The sequence below is a fragment of the Schistocerca serialis genome, chromosome 1 (assembly GCF_023864345.2).
Source record: "Schistocerca serialis cubense isolate TAMUIC-IGC-003099 chromosome 1, iqSchSeri2.2, whole genome shotgun sequence".
NCBI lineage: Eukaryota > Metazoa > Arthropoda > Insecta > Orthoptera > Acrididae > Schistocerca > Schistocerca serialis.
In genome coordinates, this window is record NC_064638.1 from 453,972,213 (window position 1) to 453,993,400 (window position 21,188).

Sequence of the window (21,188 nt, forward strand, 5' to 3'; positions counted from 1 at the left end):
TTTCGAGCCATGACGAGGAAATTGTTCGGCATTACCTCTTGTTGGACAATGGTTTGGAACTTTCGACGGAACTTGAAACTAATAATTATTTTGTAAGTATTGACAGGGATGATATTGATGACATATTAGATACTAACGATTTAATTCAGAATAAAATTCAAACATTTGAAAACTGTAATGACACTAATAGACAGGACCTTTTTGACATTTTGATATTGCAAACCCATTCCACAATTTTTACTCACAAAACAGGAACAATTAATGGTTTTCAATACCAATTTCCTGTTTTTGAGCACACTAAATTTTGCGACAGACCACATGTAATTCTGGTACATTATAGGGACCGTGTTAGAACGGAAATACAATCTATGCTTGACGAGGGCATTATTGAACCAGAGGTAAGCTCATACAACAATCCTTTACATGTTGTTGAGAAGAAAAACGGAAACGGATCGATCAGGCTTGTCTTCGATTCGAGACAAATAAATACCATCATCATTTCTGAAATACCTTGTTCTCTCACTGGGAAAAATACTACTTGGAACTGGGATGAACAAGCACAGTTGGGATTCTTTGAAAGAAGCTCTACTTAACGTGTGTTAAGTAGAGCTTCTTTCAAAGAATCCAAACTGTGCCTGTTCATCCCAGTTCCAAGTAGTATTTTTCCCAGTGAGAGAACAAGGTATTTCAAGGTATTTCACCCAGATCTGTCACAAGATTTCTGCCTTAGCATAGATTCCTCTGTCCGCCTCCGTAGCGTAGCGGTAGCGTTACTGCCTACCATGCAGGGGGCCTGGGTTCGATTCCCGGCAGGGGGCTGGGTGTTGTGTGTCCTTCATCACCATTGACTCGCAAGTCGCCAACGTGGCGTCACCTAAAAGGGACTTGCAATACGGCGGCCGAACTTCCCCGAATGGAGCCTCCTGGCCAACAATGCCATACGATCATTTCATTTCATGGATTCCTCTAAAGTTCGTGTTGGTGCCCATTTATTTCAAGAAGCCACAGAAAATGAAACTATTGTTCAGAAAACCATCGCTTTTGCTAGCCGCATGCTAACAAAACCTGAAAAAAAATTATTCCGTCACTGAATTAGAAGCTTTAGCTATCGTTTGGGCATTTCACAAATTTCGTTTCATTCTTTCTGGGAAACATCTAAAAGTTTATAGTGATCATTGTGCATTACAATTTCTTATGCCATCAAAATCAAATCATGACAGGTTAAAACGTTGTTTCGGCAAGAATTCCACTTCACAATAGTCTACATTCCTGGCAAGCCTGCACCGGCTAGCCCTGAGAAAAATAACATAGAAGCTAACCTTGAGAAAAATGTCAGTATTCTTTGCCGACGTATACCGCATGATAATTGCTTTGAAGTTGAAACTATGTGTACTATGAAAAGTAAAGGACTACACCACATGTCTCATGTAAAACCGTTTATTGAGAGATAATTTGCTTTCGAACTTAGTCTTTGGTATAAAATTTTTTAATTGACGTTACTACCACACTTTGTCACACTTAGAAACTGTTAACGTGAAACAATGTTTTGAAGTCAACTATCGAGTCAGGAACCTATGGAACTTATTAAGACAGTAACTCTACGAGTCCATTCTTATAGGGAACAGACGACACAGTCTCAGTGTGTGTACATTTTGCTTGTTAGTTGCACGATTATGTCACGACTATAAAGTTCACATTCTTGGAACATACACTGATAATGAGGTTTTACTGCAACATTTTGGCTTACTTGAAAAGACATTTTATATTTAAAGTACTTTCAAAGAGGTTACAATTGACACAGTATTTGGTTTGTCTGAGGCTACAAAATTATACTACGATGCTACTAATGAGTGACACAGTTTTCATGTCTGCACAGTTTTCTGCGTTCTTCTGAAAAGTAAAACAATTTTGGTACTGTCTCTTGTGACATAGCTACAATGAGTTAGGTATTTTTCGTAACACAACAATATGTTATCGTACAGTGCTTTCTTGATCATGGTGATGTACGTAATAACTACGACATCTGTACGCATAGCATTTTTACTTTTGTATATGACAAGGTAAGCACATTGACTTCTGGAGAACTTTGCTTATGATCGTCGATAGCTAAGACACTTGGTACATTTTTACCGTTAGCCAATGACAGAAATTATGTTACAGCAAGACACACAGTTTAGCTCTACATGACACGCGTTTGAGTGATTATTTTTCGTACTTGGAATATATTTAGAAATATTTTAGAACTACTATGATACGGAAATGTTTTTGGCAATACATTTCATTCCGTTGTTGTTATCTATAACATCTGAGGGTATAATTACATCAATCCACAGGGGGGTACACGCTTACTTTGTGTAGCATGCGTGTGGCAAGCGCAAGGAGCCATAGCTAAAATGGTATCTGCTTATACAACTTTACACATCGGTACCATATTTCTATAACACAGAATTACACAGCTATCTGATAATTTAACTGACAGAGACAAACTTTTTTTTACTACGTCAGTGACAAATATTTATGTAATTACACAGTTAGATTACTTCACACTTATAAAATTGTACTTTGTCCGCGTTTTGAAACTGTTCACTTTAGGAACCACTGTGATAATACGAGAAATTTGAGTGATGTGTCTTTTATGGGATCGTGATTTTTTGAAGTACGTTGAGATTTCGTTTCTTTACACTTCCACAGTAAATTATGAACCTGTGAAACTTTTTATTTGCGTCAAACTGTCATTGCGTTCGTAAATATTTCGGTAAAGTGTGTTTGTAACCTTGACGTAACGCTGCATTGGGCTGCGTGCTATTTGCTTTGAAATATACTTACTGTTGTGTGGACTGTTAACTTTCCTCGTGCTGCTTAAGCTGCTTTGAAGCTACCCACACTTTCGTAAGCGCTCGCACAACTGTAGAAAAGAGATGCTGTTGACATCGTCATTGACATTTCTTTGCAGAAGGCATCACAAACACGACACGATATTAATTGGAAACATATGATTACACTGTAGAGTTCGTACTTTGTGCTACTCACAGAAATGTTTATGAAGTGATGAGAAATATTTTTACGTCTACACACCTGATGATGATACGTATCTTATTACGAGAGTTGAGAGAATTATTACTGACTATGAAACGCCATATGGCTAGTGGATCATTTTTTTCTTTTTTGCTTTGCCTTGTACATATTTGTTTATTTTATGTGATATCTAGTTTCTAGCTGCGCTGTAGCATTGGTCTTATAAAATAAAATTTAATACATATACTAATGTAAACACTTTCTGTCTACAGATCTATTAAATAATAATTTTATGATCTACATTCTTAAAAAAAGGAGCACTAGTAAACGAAAGAAGCATAAGAAGGAGAAGTGATTGATAACAGTAACTGTATACACAATTTCCTTTTCATAGACTTGGTAATTTTTTGGTAGAATAGGTTGTTGGGGTGCATCACTTTAGTGTTAAGATGTGACATAGGCATTAAGATGTAGATAGACATTCCCTTATCTGCATTGCATTGCACTGTAATATTTTTTTCTGCTTGTGCTTTGTCATGCTTAGGTATAAATTATTGCATTTGCTGCTGCTATTTGCCAGACATTGTCCTACTGAAGTTTACTTTGTACTACTCTTATAAGCCAGTTTTACCACTGCTTTATTTTTCTTGTTTGCTGCATATTGCCTTATATTAGTTGTAATGTTCATTTTCTTTGCTAATTTAGATGTACTGCTGCTTGCTTTGCCAATCTGCATTTTTTTTGTCACAGCTGTTTGTATTAACTGTTTTTTGCAGCTGCGTTGCCTTGTTCTTTAGTTTATGTATCTCAGCTCAGTAGATTTAAGTTAGTTTAGGATGGAGTAGGCTATATAAGAGAATGAGTTGTGATGAATTAGGAAGAAATGTATTGAGAAGCTATAACAAAAGTTTGGCCAAAGAGTATTGTATATTGAAGAATAGTTATTTTGAAAGAGGAAATGAAATGATATGTAGGGTTTAGGGACAACAGGTTTAGGTAGGATTTTCTTGGAAACAAATGGTGAGGTAAGATAATGGAAAATAAATTATGAGGTAAGAAATTATTTGTGGGAACAAATGTTGAAATAAGAAGAAAAGATCTCTAGGAAAACGAATTTTTGATTGCAAATGAAGTATCACAGGTACAGTAGTACCAAAAGTTACACTGAAAACAAACCCTTTTGTGTTATTCCGCCATGTGTTTATGTGTACCCTTGTGTATCTGCGTTCTTCCTGTCTCTGCGTATTTACCTGACAAGATTAATTGAATTTTTCTCTGCTAGTACTGAGCTGCATTTACTATGATGAGGAATACCGTTATCCTCAAAAAATATTCTTTACTTTGGAAAGACGTTTAGACATTATTTATTCTGTTTTCTTTTAATGCTTATGTGTCAAGTTAATATTTGAATGAATACTCTCATTTTTCATTTATTTACTTATGTCACAGTTCCTGAAATACTCATGTATATACTTATTTCTATCCCTCTGTAAAGCCTGTATTACGTAAATGTTATCTGTATTATCATGTTCTTTAATGATGTTTTCTGTACTTTTGTAATTGTATTCATATGCTGTAAAATTGTAAATTGTATAGAAACCAGTTCTTCAAATTAAGTAAATAGTGGGGATTCATTTTACTGCACACATTTCTGTTGGTCATACTATATGTGAAAATCTCAGAGGCTAAATGATTTTGTTAGTGTTTGGATGTATGTATATAATTCAGCAAGGGATTGGTTAACAGCATTGCTGGTTCTAAGGACACTGCAAAAAAAATTAGTGAGTGCACAAGTGATGGTATATGGACTTGCTTTATTATACATAAGACTCTTCAGTTGTGATTGTGCACCCACACAGTCGCAATGGATGGCTGCTGGCCATCCCTACAAGGACTACAGTGGGTCTGCACTCTTGGTGGCTCACCACTACCATAATCTCTACAAGGACTTCAGTGGGTCTGCACCCTTGGTGGCCCACTACTACCATAATCTCTACAAGAAATACTGTGGGTCTGCTCTGTGGTGATCTACTAATTCTACCAATATTCTTCAAGACTCCGACTAACTCTGCTGTGTGTTTGCTCTGTTGTGGCCCATTACCAATAATCATGTAAAGAGTCAGCACTATGTTTCCATTGGGAGGACAACACTTCTTCAAGACTGCATGGAGATCCATTACTCGCGCGTGCATTTGCTTTTACTGCTCAGACTTTGGCATAAAACTGTCCTAGACTACTACTCTGATATATGATTAGGACTGTCTTTACGGACTGTGAGGACAATATTTTTGCTTTTGACCAACAGTGCATTAATAATTGTGTGCATCTGATCTACTTGATATTGTTAATAAAAATTTTTTAAGACATTGATCCTGGCCACTACCCAAAATAGCTAGTAAATTTTTTTTTGTGGGGAACAGGGAGGGCTAATGTAAGTGTGCTGCTTCTGTGTTGGCAGCGCTGTGCAGTGTTTTGCACTCTGTACTTTCTTTGTAAGAGACTCTGTGGCTGGTTGGACTCACCAGTACTGTTGGTCAGTTGGAAGTTAGTCGTGAGCAGTGATGGAAGTACTGGTGGGCAGTTGAAGGTGAGCAGCCAACAGTGATGGATGTTAAATGTGAGAAGTTAGCATTTATGGAGGGCAGAGGTCTGAAGTGTTAGTGTAGGCTAACGATCTGTACATGTTCGACTTGGACATTGAATATTATTCATGATTATATACCTTTGTACTAGATGTCAATGACGATTTATATTCGTGTCTGAACTGGATGTCACATTATTAAGGTAAAAAACCAATACATTATTTGGTTTGCAACAAAATCTTTCCTTTGCTAACTACATGCCTATTAGCAGTTAGAATCTTTTATTTAGCTGGCAGTATTGACGCTCGATGTATTGCAGTAGTTCGCTTGATCCAGGTTTATTGTGAGGTAAGTGCTTAATGAAACGTGTAGGTTACAGTTAGGATTTGTTTTAGTTAGGGCCATTCTTCTGAATTAATTATTTGAAGTCAGGTCAGATTAGATTGCACCAGGATATTGTGGTCTCAGTCATTCAGTAATATAAGTACAGCCACACTGATTTAAATAAAGAGGTTTCACGGGCCACAGATGACAGGGGCAGACATTCAGACACCTCATTAAAAGTAACCCTATCATTTTTAAAGTTGTCTTAAAGGTGGAGGGTGGACCCACTCCATATTAATGTCAGTTAATAGGCACCTGGATACGTTGATCAGATGTGTATGGACGAATAGACGTGCAACTGTTGAGTGGCTGATCACCCAGATAAAGTAAGGGATTTTAACCATTCAGAGAATGTTGCTGCACATGAGTCTCCGCAGCAGGTGCCTGGTTCTTTCATCCATGCTCACTGCTACTCATTGGCGACAAAGGCCGGAATTTACACGCCACTACCACAACTGAGCGGCGACAGATAGCCTTTCCAGATGACTCATGTTTTATGCTCCACTGAACAGGTGGTCATCAGGTGCGTGGCATGAAGTGTCTGAAAGGAAACATCTTGCAACAATCGTCGGGGTGTTATGATCTCATCTGATCTTGTCACTGTAGTGGGCAAAGCGAGTTACAACTGTAAACATTCGTTCACTGCTATGGTTTAGTGAAAAAGTTACTAGTGATGGTGGAACAAACGTGTATATCTACAGACTGTGCTGTTTTACGATGTATGGACATGTGTTACAAATATATATAACAGCAAATGACAACGACAAGTGTCAGCGTGTATAAAGCTGATATGGCTTAAAGCCAAAACATCTGCACTTGATAATGGCCTAAGGCCGAAATTGCAATAGTGGAAATAAAAAGTTTAAGGTCACTGGCGTAAACTTGAAGTCTTTCAAGAAACACCTTAAATGAATTTTTAAATTATAAGGATGATTTGGAATCTGTTACATCACCAACATTGCTATTCGCTAGTGGAAATATAAGTTTCCCCTATACTTCGAGACTTCCTGTAAAGGTCTTCGCAGACGAGATCAGTTTCTAGTTACTCAGTGGTTTACAGCATGCCCCACCTCGCTAAGGTTTCGAGTTTCTAGAGAAATAATTTCCAGTCTATATCTCCGAAATTCTACTACTCAAGCGATACTACTAAGCATGCGATATTGCTACGTGCTTGAAATTGAGAAGTATCATGAAAATGGTATGATATTTTGGCAAACCATGCGAAATCATATATGTTCTTGTAATCGCAGAGTCAGGAGATGGGTGTAGAAAGCAATCAAGCAAGCAAGTCAGGACCGGAAACATTAACACCTTTGTGCTGAGGGGAACCAACACCGACTTTGACAACAGTTCCGAGAGTAACTTTGGTCCACTGGTCCACTGGTCACGCATCAGGAGCGAATGACTTGTGACAGTCGGATGTAGTGGATGACCCCCGAACCTTGCAGGAAATATCTAGTGCTGCACGGAGTATATATGGTGCATATGCTTGGGTATCTCTCTTTCCGGTATATGTACGAGTGTCTGGCGGTCGATAGCTATTTGAATGATGCAAAAGGGATGATTTTGTATGGTGCAGGATACGAATTGTATGTTTACTACATCAACACAGTACGTGGTGATATAGTTCCTGGTTGGAGATCGGTTTCGTGCTGTAATATTCAAGCTTCCATCCTCAATGGCAGAGCAGTGTAATTGAGCTAGAGTCTTTCTGTATTTGACGATCTGTGGGCTACTTTTGCAGGGTTTAACTGTCATTGCAATGTGGAGATTTGTACAAAACAGTTTTGTCACTGAAAGTCCCACCTGCAGAAAAAAATGGGTGACAGTGCTCTCACACTGGCAGCATCAGCAGTTTGGCTAGAAAATTCAGTAAGAGCCAGTCAGTATGCTCCATTCATTCACAAGACATTGTAAGAAGTCCGAGCAGATGTAATTTCGATGTATTGCTCATGCGCTGCCTGCGATATGCATGGTCTCTGACCAGAGAGCAGTGTTGACTGCAGTAGGAACTGTGTAGCTGTAGCAGTAAGTTGTGACTAGTCTGGAGTCTGCTCTGGTCTGGTATGGTGTATCGTGTTGGCTGGCCCGGTCGCGGTGCAGCGATGTCGGAGCCTGAGTATTATTGTATAAGGTAAAAAGCAGCCTCGTGCATATGTAGTAATGTTATCTCAAGTTGCATGTAAATGTTTTAAAACTCTCGTAATAATAATCTTCCTCATAAAAAGTAACTTTTAACAACCATTCATTTCAATTTAAAGAATTTACTAATTTCTCCCATCCATGATCATCCCGATTATTGCAATAGAAAAATCAGTCGCTGCCTTTCATAAATGACAGATAGGTCGGGCAGAATTGCACAGAGCTGTGCCGGAAAAATTTATTGTAAGAGCAGATATATCCGGCGACTTCATTAAAGTAAGAATTTTTCCTTTTTTTATTCAGAATGATCTTTCAGGGCCATGACGCAGCACTGCTGTCGTCCAAAATTTACCAGGTTAAATTCACAGTGAATTATTGAAAAGTCATAAGTGAGCGACAATTTAATTGAGAGGTTAGTTACATTGTTTTATTACCAGGTTACTGAATTTATTTTTATTGGGACGTTACACTGAATGTGAATGAATGTGAACGACATAATTATAATTTTTACTGTTGAGAGGTTTAGGAATTTTTCTGTTATGAGGTTAGGCTAAATGTGAATGAAATTTGAGCTTAGATTAAATGTAAATGAATTTTGTGGGGAGGTTACACTGTGAAAGAATTTTGTTTTGAGGTTACACTAAAATCAGAATCATTATCCATAATATTTATTTATTTTTTGTGGGGAGGTTACACTTGGCGACAACCGGCCAGGATCGTATTTCTTTGTGAATCTCTGAGAAGTAGTCATATATCTGCTCTTATTTACTTAAATGTAGTTTGCATCTGGCGCAACGCATTTACTAATTTGTCACTTTTTCTTTCACAGATCATCGGCAATTTATTGCTCTTTCTTGTAATTGTGTTTGTTCCATTTCACTTTGTCTGTGTTTCATTTTGTGCTTGATTTTGATTTGTGAAAAATGCCGCGAAAAACTGTTAACAGTACACCGCGATGTGCAATGAGTGAAATAGCCGACTCGAATAATTTGACCGATAATAATTGCGACACACAGTGTAATAGTGATAATCGTCTAATTACAGATAATCAGTGCCTACCGATCACTAGTAATGATTTTGATCCTAATGATGAACGAACAAATTCAATTATGTCCACAGTAAATGTAACAATTGATGACGCGGTACGTTCCGATACAATGAACGCTGCCCAGTTTGACACACCCGATTTGCAAAATTTACGTAGCGAACGGATAATTGCTCTAATGGAAGTGAACGGTGTACTCGAAATATGTCGGATTTGTTTGATTCCGGTGTAGTGATCAACAGTGCACATCCAATTGGCAAACCTTTTCGCGAGTCTGACAATGACCAAATGGTTGCACAAGGCGTGACACATGCAGATGCACCATCACACAGTACAGAGAGTGGAGCCGCTAATTTTGGCTGGGATCAAGTTATGGCATTATTGCTACAAATTAATGAAAATAATGAAAATCTCAAACAACAACTTAATGAAAAACTAGACAACCATTTAAAACAACTTAATGAAAATTTCGACAATCAAAATTAATGAAAGTTTCAAACTGTCGAATGAAAAACACGACAACCTTAACGAACAGAACAAACAACTTAGTGAACAGATTACAGCCGTTAATGCTGCAGCCAACACTGCTCTCTGGTCAGAGACCTTGCATATCGCAGGCAGCGCATGAGCAATACATCGAAATTACATCTGCAAGGACCTCTTACAACATCCTTTGTGCTGGGACGTAGGAGCCTCTACATAGCAGCGAGAACGTTTGCAGTTTTGGAGATGTTTTTTGCAGGCAGGACTTAATGATTTCCAGGAAGAGTACCACATGATGGACGGGGTGTCATATTAGGACCATCAGGAAGAATGCATTCGGCATTATTCTGGGTTATTTCCGTGAACAGCTGATGATAGGACAAGAATTTCCTTACAGACAAGCTGAGACATCATGAAAGCTCCCATAAAAGCGACTGTTAACTATTTCTGTGGCACTTTACGATTTCCGAGAAGCAAACTTGGGTCTTCTTTATATATCCATGTGATGTCAGTATAACATTGAGAAACTTTTAGCTACTCCTGTGATGGTGAGTCGCTACGCGAATTTTTCGCGGCACTATGGCAGCTACACTGGGCCAGTAAACACGTGCACAGCTAGACGCATCTCACTCGTCCTGTTAGGATCGCTGGGAACGACGCACCCTGTGATATTCTGGGAATCATTGTAATAGATTTCTATAGCGCGTTCTGAGAGAGAGAGAGAGAGAGAGTGACTTGGCTGTTAAATACATAGACCTGTGACGTCAGTATAACACTGACATCCCTTTATCTGCACCTACGATGGTAAGTCGCTTGGCAATTAGGTCTTCGCTGGAACGCAGGTTGAGAGGCATAGCGCCAGCAACGATAAACACGTGTGCATCGCCCAGAGGCGTCTCGCATATGGGACTGGCGTGAGGGCACCATCCAGCATGCGTGCCTTGAGACCTTTGTATGGAAGACTTCGCTGATATGTTGCAGATGACAATAGTTCGAAAGTGCTTTTTATGTGCAGTGAGTGTTTGTGCACTGCATTATTTTCGGCTGTTTAAGCACTGTAAGTGGGTTTGCATAGCGTTACAAACGCATTGTCTTTTGACAATTTATGAGTTGTTTTTGTGAACTGGTGTGCAGGCTGTGCAATGAATAATTTCGACAGTTGACGATTAGCAAGCGTGTTTGCAAAGCCTTTGACATGCATTATTTTGACAATTTCCGAGTACTGCATTATTTCTGTGATTTACGAGTGGCTTGCAGGTCTGTAGATTATTTACTGTGACCTCAGGATGAGCGTTTTGTATCAGTGTAATAAAAAGACTATGTGAAATCCGTCCCTTAATAATGTGTATGTATTATTTCGACATTTTAGACTTAATGAGCGTGTTTGCAGAGCATTATAAATGCGTTATTTTTTCAAGTTATGAGTACATCAGTGTACTGCATTATTTCGGTGATTTATGAGTAGTTTGCTGGCCTGTAGACTATTTACTGTGACTCCAAGCACGCCAGGGCGACTGCTTTGTATCAGTGTAATAAATATACCATGTAAAATCCGTCCCTAATTAAGTTTTTCCAAAATAAATACACTCCTTCCTCTCTCCAGCAGCCCAGCCCAGGCTGAGTTCTTTTCCCGCCATTTTTCCCCAGATTGGCCTCTGGTGGCAGTACTGTGTACTAGATCAGTTGGACTGTGGACCTCATGGTGAACACAATAGATGGAGCTTCTGCCTCAAATTGCTTAAATAATGACTGCCTGCAAAATAAAGACCTACATCCATCCTATCCAGCAGCTCAGCACAGGCTGTCCTATTCCTGCCAATTCCAAGGAAGAGGTGGCAGTTGGATGACTTAGGTTAGTGGAGGCAACCCAAGGACCTATTTTTCCGCCATTTTCTTAGGTTACTGGAGGTAGCCCAAGTGATCTTTTTCCACCAAAATTTAAACTTCCCGCCATTTTCTTGGGGAGGGAGGAGGGGAGGAGAGGGGGTTAGGTTAGTGGAGGTAGCCCAATTGACCTATTTTCCAGGCAAAATTTGAACTTGCTGCAGTGATGTCATTGTGACATTGCCATATCTATCGCCACGAACTTGGATCCGCCAACTTGAATACATTTGGCAACATGCAGAGTGGGGTGACGCCTGCCTTGCCTGATACTTCCTTGCTCCTGCTTCAGGTATATGAAAAAAACATACCCATAATAATATATTTCCACGTTATCTTAGACACTACCTAGAAGAAAGGTATTACATGAATCCCCTCCATCCTCAGGAATGAAGCATGTATGACAGAAAAATCCTATAGTAAAACAAAAAAATATTAATCTAGGTGACCCAACACAAATTAAACACAATACACTTTTATTTAATCACTTGTTCCTAGATCTAAGTTCTGTGTTACTCTCGATCCACGTGGTAATTTCTTTTTCTGTGGTAACCATGCAGATATTTGCAGTAATGTACCCTTAAAATATTTAATTGGACTAATATGTAAAACCGATGTTTTAGTCGGTAATTGAGCAGTGAATTCATCTGTTACAGTCCTTGAAACTTCGTCAAGAATTTATTGGTTTTACTCTTTGAGTTACATGGATTTGCTAGTAGAGCCGTTGTCCTATTCTTTACTGGGGTAATTTACTCGTTCCCTTCCCCGGCGATCAAAAATCTGCGACAAAATTAACATCACGACTGCTTTGTTCACAGCACTTAAGGCTAACCTCTATGAGCAAACTCAAGACACAAAAATTTCGTAGTATGTTTACTTGCACAGTCATCTTCTGCACCAAAATTTCAGTCTTAGTATTAAAAGCATGCTGAAATTTCTCGTTGTCATTGGTTACTTGAAACTGTCCTCACACAGGCTACATGGAATGCCGCGTTACCAGCCGATGAGCAGTCATGGTTGTACATTATAGGTGACACAAAGAAATTCGAAATGAAAAGTGTCTGATAGGAAGAAAAATAAGACGAAATAAGTAAGTTAATATGATGACGAAAATAACGCAGCAAAGTATTAGAAATAAGAAAAATACATTTAAAATAATTAATTTAATAAAAATGATAATCAAATACTTTTGGTTAGATTCACAAAAATAAAAAGTTTCGCTGCATTTGACAAGATCTAAACCTACGACCTTGTGCACCACAGGTTTATACTATAACCACTGTGATACGCTAAATGTTCTTGTATTTGTGAGTCTGGTGTTCCAGTCACAAGGATTAATTGACAGCCTTCAAAATTTTTGCTTATCTAATGTAAACCAATCTACACTGAAGCGCCAGAGTAGCTGGTATAGGCATGCGTTTTCAAATACAGAGACATGTAAACAGGCGGAAGACGGCGCTGGAGTCGGCAACGCCTGTAAAAGACAGCAAGTGTCTGGCGCAGTTGTTAGATCGGTTACTGCTGCTACAATGACAGATCGTTAAGATTTGACGTGGTGTTACAGTCGGTGCGCGACCGATTGGACACATCATCTCCGAGGTAGCCATGAAGTGGGGATATTCTCATACGACCGTTTCACGAGTGTACCTTGAATATCAGGAAGCCGGTAAAACATCAGATCTCCAACATCGCTGAGACCAGAAAAAGATTCTGCAAGAACGCGGCCAACGACGACTGAAGAGGTCGTCCAACGTGACAGAAGTGCAACCCTTCTACAAATTGCTGCAGATTTCAATGCTTGACCATCGACAAGTGTCAGCGTGCGAACCATTCAACGAAACGTCGTCGATATGGGCTTTTGAAGCCAGTGGCCAACTAGTGTATCCTTGATGACTGCACGACACAAGCTTTACACCTCGCCTGGGTCCGTCGACACCGACATAGGACTGTTGATGACTGGAAACATGTTCCGTGGTCGGACGAGTCTCGTTTCAGGTTCTATCGAGCTGATGGAGGTGTATGGGTATGGAGACAACTTCATGAATCCATGGACCTTGGATGTTAGCAGGGGGCTGATCAAGCTGGTGGAGGCTCTCTAATAGTGTAGGGCGTGTGCAGTTGGATTGATATGAGACTCCTGATACGTCTCACAGGTGACACGTACCTGAGCATTCTGTCTGATCACCTGCATCCACTAATGTCTATCGTGCATTTCGACAGACCTGGTCAATTCCAGCAGGATAATGCGACATCCCACAGGTCCAGAATTGCTGCAGAGTGGCTCCAGGGATACTCTTCTGAGTTTAAACGCTTCCACTGGCCACTAAACCTCCCATTATTGAGCATATCTGGGATACGTTGCAAAATGCTGTTCAGATGAGCTCTTCAGCCCCTCGTACTGTTACAGACTTATGGACAAGCCTGCAGGATTCACGGTTTCCATTCCCTCCAGCTCTGCTTCAGACATTAGTCGAGTCCATGCCACGTCGTGCTGTGGCACTTCTGCGTCCCCGCGATATTAGGCAGGTCTACCAGTTTCTTTGGCTCTTCAGTGTATGACTATAATAACAGCACAAATGACGCTGAATCCATCTTGTGTGAAGGGTCCCTGATATGTTTGGTTAGTACTGTGTTTGAAATGTGATTATTTCGTTAGCATCGTTGTGTGTGTGTGTGTGTGTTTGTGTGTGTGTGTGTGTGTGTGTGTGTGTGTGTGTGTGTGTGTGTGTGTGTGTTTGTGTGTATGTGTGTGTGTGTGTGTGTGTGTGTGGTGTTGTTTTTTATGTGATTATCATATGTGATGAAATACAAAATAAAAGACCAGATCGAGGATTCGGGATCGAAACACACCAGGTTGTGAACTACTACATATTGAAACCCATTCAAATTCAATGCCCAGCTTGTTAATTGACTTGAAGTGTGTGTTATTCCCAACACACACTTCAAAAACTTCAAGAATTACAATAACGTAGGTAGAAACTGAAATACGAAATACCACATATCAAAGCTAGCGTCTCCTTTTTCTGTAGTGGAATAATTGTGCTAGTCTTATTCAACTGGCAAGACACATAAGCTACCTGGTGTTCTCGTCCACCTATGGTTGGGCCTAAATTAACATCCAAAGCTGTATTGCTTGCATCTCATTATAATAATATCATTAGCAAAATCAAGAAATATTAATACAGGAACTGAAGCCACAACCACTCTCAAATGTTCAAACGCTGCTTGACATTCAGGTGTGCACTGGAACATAACCACTTTTTTTGATAATCTTGTGAATGGTTGTGCAATTTCCACAAAGTCGTTGACAAATTTTGGTTAATACTTTGCCAATCCAAAAAGTGATTGTAATTGCTAAGTATTTGTGGAACTGAAAGATGACGCACAGCTTAAACGAGTAGGTGTTCACTTACTTTGTACCTGCATATTTAGTATGGCGTTGACACTAAATCAGAATATTTTATGATATGAAGATGGCAGTAGCCGAAAGCGGTAATACTGAAGAGTAAAAGTTTGTATGATCAAGACGGACCTGTAAAATAAAGTGTCAGATCATGTGGCTCATGCCGGATGATGCACCACCTCATTTTCCTCTCCAAGCAAGAAACAATTTTAAATCACCGTTTCCAAATACTGTAAATGGACAGGTCGTGGGGCTGCAACATCTTGCCCTGCTCGAGCTCCTGATGTCAGTCCATTGGATTATTGTTTATGGGGGCATTTAAAGGACACTGAAAATGTTGACATTCTTCTGCAGCGTGTTCAGGAACGATTTCAATAGACAACTTGAATATGAGAGCCAGTAAGTCTATCTGTGGTCTGTGGTACGGTGCTTAGATGCTTTTATATATATATATATATATATATATATATATATATATATATATATATATATATATATGGAGACAATAAAATGTAGGGTGCCTTTGTACACAGATAAAGACTGGATAATGGCTTTAAAAGACGAAATTAATAGTAAAACGAAGAAGAACAGCAGCAAGAAGGGACGAGACGCTTTCGCAATGTGATGCTACAGAAGAATACTGAAGATACATGAGTAGATCGACAAAATAATGAGGAGATAGTGAACTGAACTCATGAAGAACGATATTTATGGTGGAACCTGACTAAAAGAAGGTATGACTCCCTGAGGCACGAAGGAATCGTGAATTTGTTAATAAAGGAAATCTTTTTTTTGGGGGGGGGGGGAGGATTGTAGAGGTAGAGGAAGATTTGAATACAGTAAGCATCAATAGCCAGTATCTGCACGTCCTTGGAAACACAGGGTCTGGCGGCGATGAGATTCACTGATATCGCTTTCCCCTGTACTGAACTTTGCGAGAACATAAACTGTCAATAACTTTAAACCGAACCAAAACTGCATGAATTTATGTAATACAAAAACTGACTCTGATGCAACAACAATATTGATTTGAAATTGGCCTTGGCAATGAAACAAAACAGTGCTTAATGAATGCTATCCCTGAAATAATACAATTTCTTACCTTTATCTGCGCTATGATAACGCTCTTTGCACTGCTCTGTGTTAGTGCTTTAAATTGTATCGTTAGCATACAGCTATTGTGCATAGATATTACTTAGCATGCATTTTAATTAAATCGAATATGACTGAGACAATAACCTCTTGAGCCAAATAGTTAATCAAAACCGACATGGATCTGGGAACTGGTATTGACTTGTGGTAACTAACAATATGGCACTAACTTTAAAACTTGTATTTTGACAGAATGAAAATTAATAATGCTGACAATTAACATACAATAAACTGATTATACATTAACAATTAACTTTACAAAATCATTGGCTGTGCTGTGAGTGCTAGACATTGTCTCAATCATTACTTATGAATACGCGCATTGCATTGGTAACAAAACAACTTTCTTTACCTTAATTATTTCCAGTATGGTATCTTGCAAATAAAAATCATTACTGCCTGTAGCGAGAAAGAATATATCCTGCAACCATGAGATAGAACACGTCTTTACACTTGAGAGTTCTCCATACGGCTCTCTATCTAAAGTTACTCTAACTGACACGTCTTTACACTTGAGAGTCCTACATACTTCTCTGTATCTAAAGTTACTCTAACAGCGATCGCTGTTGAGCAGCGACGCTGCTACACAATGGATATTACATTTGACAATCACTGGTTCAATATAAACTTTTCTTACAAAATGTTGCTCTGTGTATATACCTTTCATCTCATTTATCATACTATCTTGATGCGTCAAATAAAAGACGTACCTCTACAATCATTTAACAATTTGAGCTATAAACAGATTGCAGACAACAATCATATAGGCAAATAATCATTCAGACACATAAAAACCGCCATATTCATTAGTCATTAATCCATGCTGTTGTCAGAATGGCTTAATCCTGTGGTGCTTCCTTGAGATAAAAATCCAGATGTAGAGACGTTCCATAGCAATAGGGGCAACACCTCGGTCTCTTGCAGTTGGCCATATCGATATAATGAGCCTGTTTAGACGCCACACGTGTTGATTGTGGCTGTTGAACGTTCCCTCTCGCATAAAGGAATTTGGAAAGTCCAGTTGAATGGCACACCATTGCAAAAAGCACTGACAGAATTCAATTCGACGTGGAAAATCGTCTGAGTTAAGGGCGTCAACCTTCTGGATGCAGTAGGGGTGCAAATCACCTTCATGCCACAAACGCCAAATTGTGGAATGACTTACACTCATTTGCCATGCAAAACGCAGCACTGCTAACGCCTCCTCATCAAGCCTTGATGTACCCACTGTGCGTTGGCGACCGCGTCCGTCAGACCTTCGTACCTGTAAGGCAAAATGAATACACTGGGTTTCGAAGTAGGCCTTAAATGTACATGTGCCATTATGAACACGTACCAGTGGAAAATGTACCTCAGCTGAACCTGTCTCTCGTAGGGAGCTGTGGACGGCAGTAAGTGTATCGGGTGATCAAAAAGTCAGTATAACTTTGAAAACTGAATAAATCACGGAATAATGTAGATGGGGAGGTACAAATTGACACACATGCTTTGAATGACATGGGGTTTTATTAGAACCAAAAAAATACAAACGTTCAAAAAATGTCCGACAGATGGCGCTTCATCTGATCAGAATAGCAATAATTAGCATAACAACGTAAGGCAAAGCAAAGATGCTGTTCGCTGGCCGCAGTGGTCGAGCGGTTCTCGGCGCTTTAGTCCGGAACCGCGCGACTGCTATGCTCGCAAGTTCGAATCCTGCCTCGGGCAGGGATGTGTGTGATGTCCTTAGATTAGTTAGGTTTAAGTAGTTCTAAGTTCTAGGGGACTAATGACCTCAGATGTTAAGTCCCATAGTGCTCAGAGCCAGTTTGAAAGATGATGTTCTTTACAGGAAATGCTCAATATGTCCACCATCATTCCTCAACAATAGCTGTAGTCGAGGAACAATGTTGTGAACAGCACTGTAAAGCATGTCCGGAGTTATGGTGAGGCGTTGGCGTCGGATGTTGTCTTTCAGCATCCCTAGAGATGTCGGTCGATCACGATACACTTGCGACGTCAGGTAATCCCAAAGCCAATAATCGCACGGACTGAGGTCTGGGGACGTGGGAGGCCAAGCATGACGAAAGTGGCGGCTGAGCACACGATCATCACCAAACGACGAGCGCAAGAGATCTTTCACGCGTCTAGCAATATGGGTTGTTTTTTTTTTTTGTTCTAGTAAAACCCCATGTCATTCCAAGCATGTGTGTCAATTTTTATCTCTCTATCTACATTATTCCGTGGTTTATTAAGTTTTCAAATTTATACTGACTTTTCGATTACCCGGTATGTGGATCTGGCACTCGACGATTCGGAAATCGTGGAAAGCACAAACGTTGTGCTGTGTGAGCATTTCCATCCGGCGCACCGTAAGCACAGTGCATGTCTTTTCTGCTTGTGTTGTCCTCATCGTTTCTTCATCATAATCATTCGTGACAGTGGCTAGACTGGACTGTGAAAAAAATTTGACTGTGTAAAAATTTGGACTTTGTACGGGCACTGATGACCGCGCAGTTGAGCGCCCCACAATCCAGACATACACACAGTGCATGTATGCCCCTTCCTCTCAAGTATAGTGCTTAATTTTCTATCCTCTCCACACGGTAACAAACGCAAGAGTGTCCCCATTGATAACAAACTGACGCAGGAGAACCAGACTCAAAAGCGTGCACTACCATGCCTTTGAACTCTATGCAACACCTGTCGATTAGCCATTTGCTCAGCCAAAAACAACACGCTCACGCCTCAGTAAGAGGCGGAATACTCGAAGTGGTGTTCCGGTTGGAGTAGGCCTATATATGTCGACAACAGCGTTTGTAAATAAAAGTTATAAAGCTTCAACCCGACGTCTCTTTTGGCGGCGCACGATGCTGTTCAACGACGACTAGTGCAATACGCTAAGGGGTGAGGAATAGGTTGCTTTATGAAATACGCTTGTTATGACACACCTACCGGGCCTCTCATTTTCTACATTCTTTTCAGATATAGCCTGTATATTAGGAGTGATTTCATGGTCGGGTAAGGGAAGGCGATTGGAGTTTCATTGGGAGAGGACGTGGTTTAGTCTCGAGTTTGTGGGTAACGTTGGATACTCAGAGGTGTTCAAGATGGAGGAGCAGGCTGGGGAATATTAAGTAAGTAGAGGATGCAGGTGGGGGAAGGTAAGCAGATCTGGAAGCCTAGGTGGAGTACATGGGGTTCGAGGATCTCTAGGGCATGATAAAAGAGAGGAGCGTAAGTCCGTGCCACATTGGCATAGCAGAGGACAGGTCGGATCAGGACTTTATAGTTGTGGAGGATTGTGGAAAGGGACAATCCGCATATTATGCTGGTTGGTAGCTGTGATGTTTCAGTCTTTTGTGGGCTTTCTGTTGAGTGGAGAGTAGATGGGTCCGACGAACTTTAGTGTGTTAGGTAACTGGATTGGACGGTCGTAAATACACTCCTGGAAATGGAAAAAAGAGCACATTGACACCGGTGTGTCAGACCCACCATACTTGCTCCGGACACTGCGAGAGGGCTGTACAAGCAATGATCACACGCACGGCACAGCGGACACACCAGGAACCGCGGTGTTGGCCGTCGAATGGCGCTAGCTGCGCAGCATTTGTGCACCGCCGCCGTCAGTGTCAGCCAGTTTGCCGTGGCATACGGAGCTCCATCGCAGTCTTTAACACTGGTAGCATGCCGCGACAGCGTGGACGTGAACCGTATGTGCAGTTGACGGACTTTGGGCTAGGGCGTATAGTGGGCATGCGGGAGGCCGGGTGGACGTACCGCCGAATTGCTCAACACGTGGGGCGTGAGGTCTCCACAGTACATCGATGTTGTCGCCAGTGGTCGGCGGAAGGTGCACGTGCCCGTCGACCTGGGACCGGACCGCAGCGATGCACGGATGCACGCCAAGACCGTAGGATCCTACGCAGTGCCGTAGGGGACCGCACCGCCACTTCCCAGCAAATTAGGGACACTGTTGCTCCTGGGGTATCGGCGAGGACCATTCGCAACCGTCTCCATGAAGCTGGGCTACGGTCCCGCACACCGTTAGGCCGTCTTCCGCTCACGCCCCAACATCGTGCAGCCCGCCTCCAGTGGTGTCGCGACAGGCGTGAATGGAGGGACGAATGGAGACGTGTCGTCTTCAGCGATGAGAGTCGCTTCTGCCTTGGTGCCAATGATGGTCGTATGCGTGTTTGGCGCCGTGCAGGTGAGCGCCACAATCAGGACTGCATACGACCGAGGCACACAGGGCCAACACCCGGCATCATGGTGTGGGGAGCGATCTCCTACACTGGCCGTACACCACTGGTGATCGTCGAGGGGACACTGAATAGTGCACGGTACATCCAAACCGTCATCGAACCCATCGTTCTACCATTCCTAGACCGGCAAGGGAACTTGCTGTTCCAACAGGACAATGCACGTCCGCATGTATCCCGTGCCACCCAACGTGCTCTAGAAGGTGTAAGTCAACTACCCTGGCCAGCAAGATCTCCGGATCTGTCCCCCATTGAGCATGTTTGGGACTGGATGAAGCGTCGTCTCACGCGGTCTGCACGTCCAGCACGAACGCTGGTCCAACTGAGGCGCCAGGTGGAAATGGCATGGCAAGCCGTTCCACAGGACTACATCCAGCATCTCTACGATCGTCTCCATGGGAGAATAGCAGCCTGCATTGCTGCGAAAGGTGGATATACACTGTACTAGTGCCGACATTGTGCATGCTCTGTTACCTGTGTCTATGTGCCTGTGGTTCTGTCAGTGTGATCATGTGATGTATCTGACCCCAGGAATGTGTCAATAAAGTTTCCCCTTCCTGGGACAATGAATTCACGGTGTTCTTATTTCAATTTCCAGGAGTGTAGTAAGCTAAAAATCATTTAGGCACGTGGTTTGGCCTATAATTAATGTCTGGGTTTTGGTAGGGTTGATTTTGAGAAGCCACTGATTGCACCAAGAAGTGAACTGATTGAGATGGAGCTGGAGGGATCGTAGGGATTTCTGGAGGGTAAGGTAGGGGGCGGGACATCAAAAAAAAAAGACACTCTTCATTAAATATCTATAACTCAGAAGAGAATCATAAATAAATTATCCTGTTATGTACCGTTTCATTCCTTCC

The 21,188-nt window shown here is 41.1% G+C and overlaps 1 non-coding gene across 1 annotated transcript; it reads left to right on the plus strand.

Annotated features, from left to right (window-relative positions):
- Nucleotides 1-747: 747 nt before the first annotated feature.
- On the plus strand, nucleotides 748-819 carry Trnag-acc (transfer RNA glycine (anticodon ACC)). Its single transcript has one exon. It is a non-coding gene; the product is annotated as a tRNA-Gly (tRNA).
- The last annotated feature ends 20,369 nt before the right edge of the window (nucleotides 820-21,188 follow it).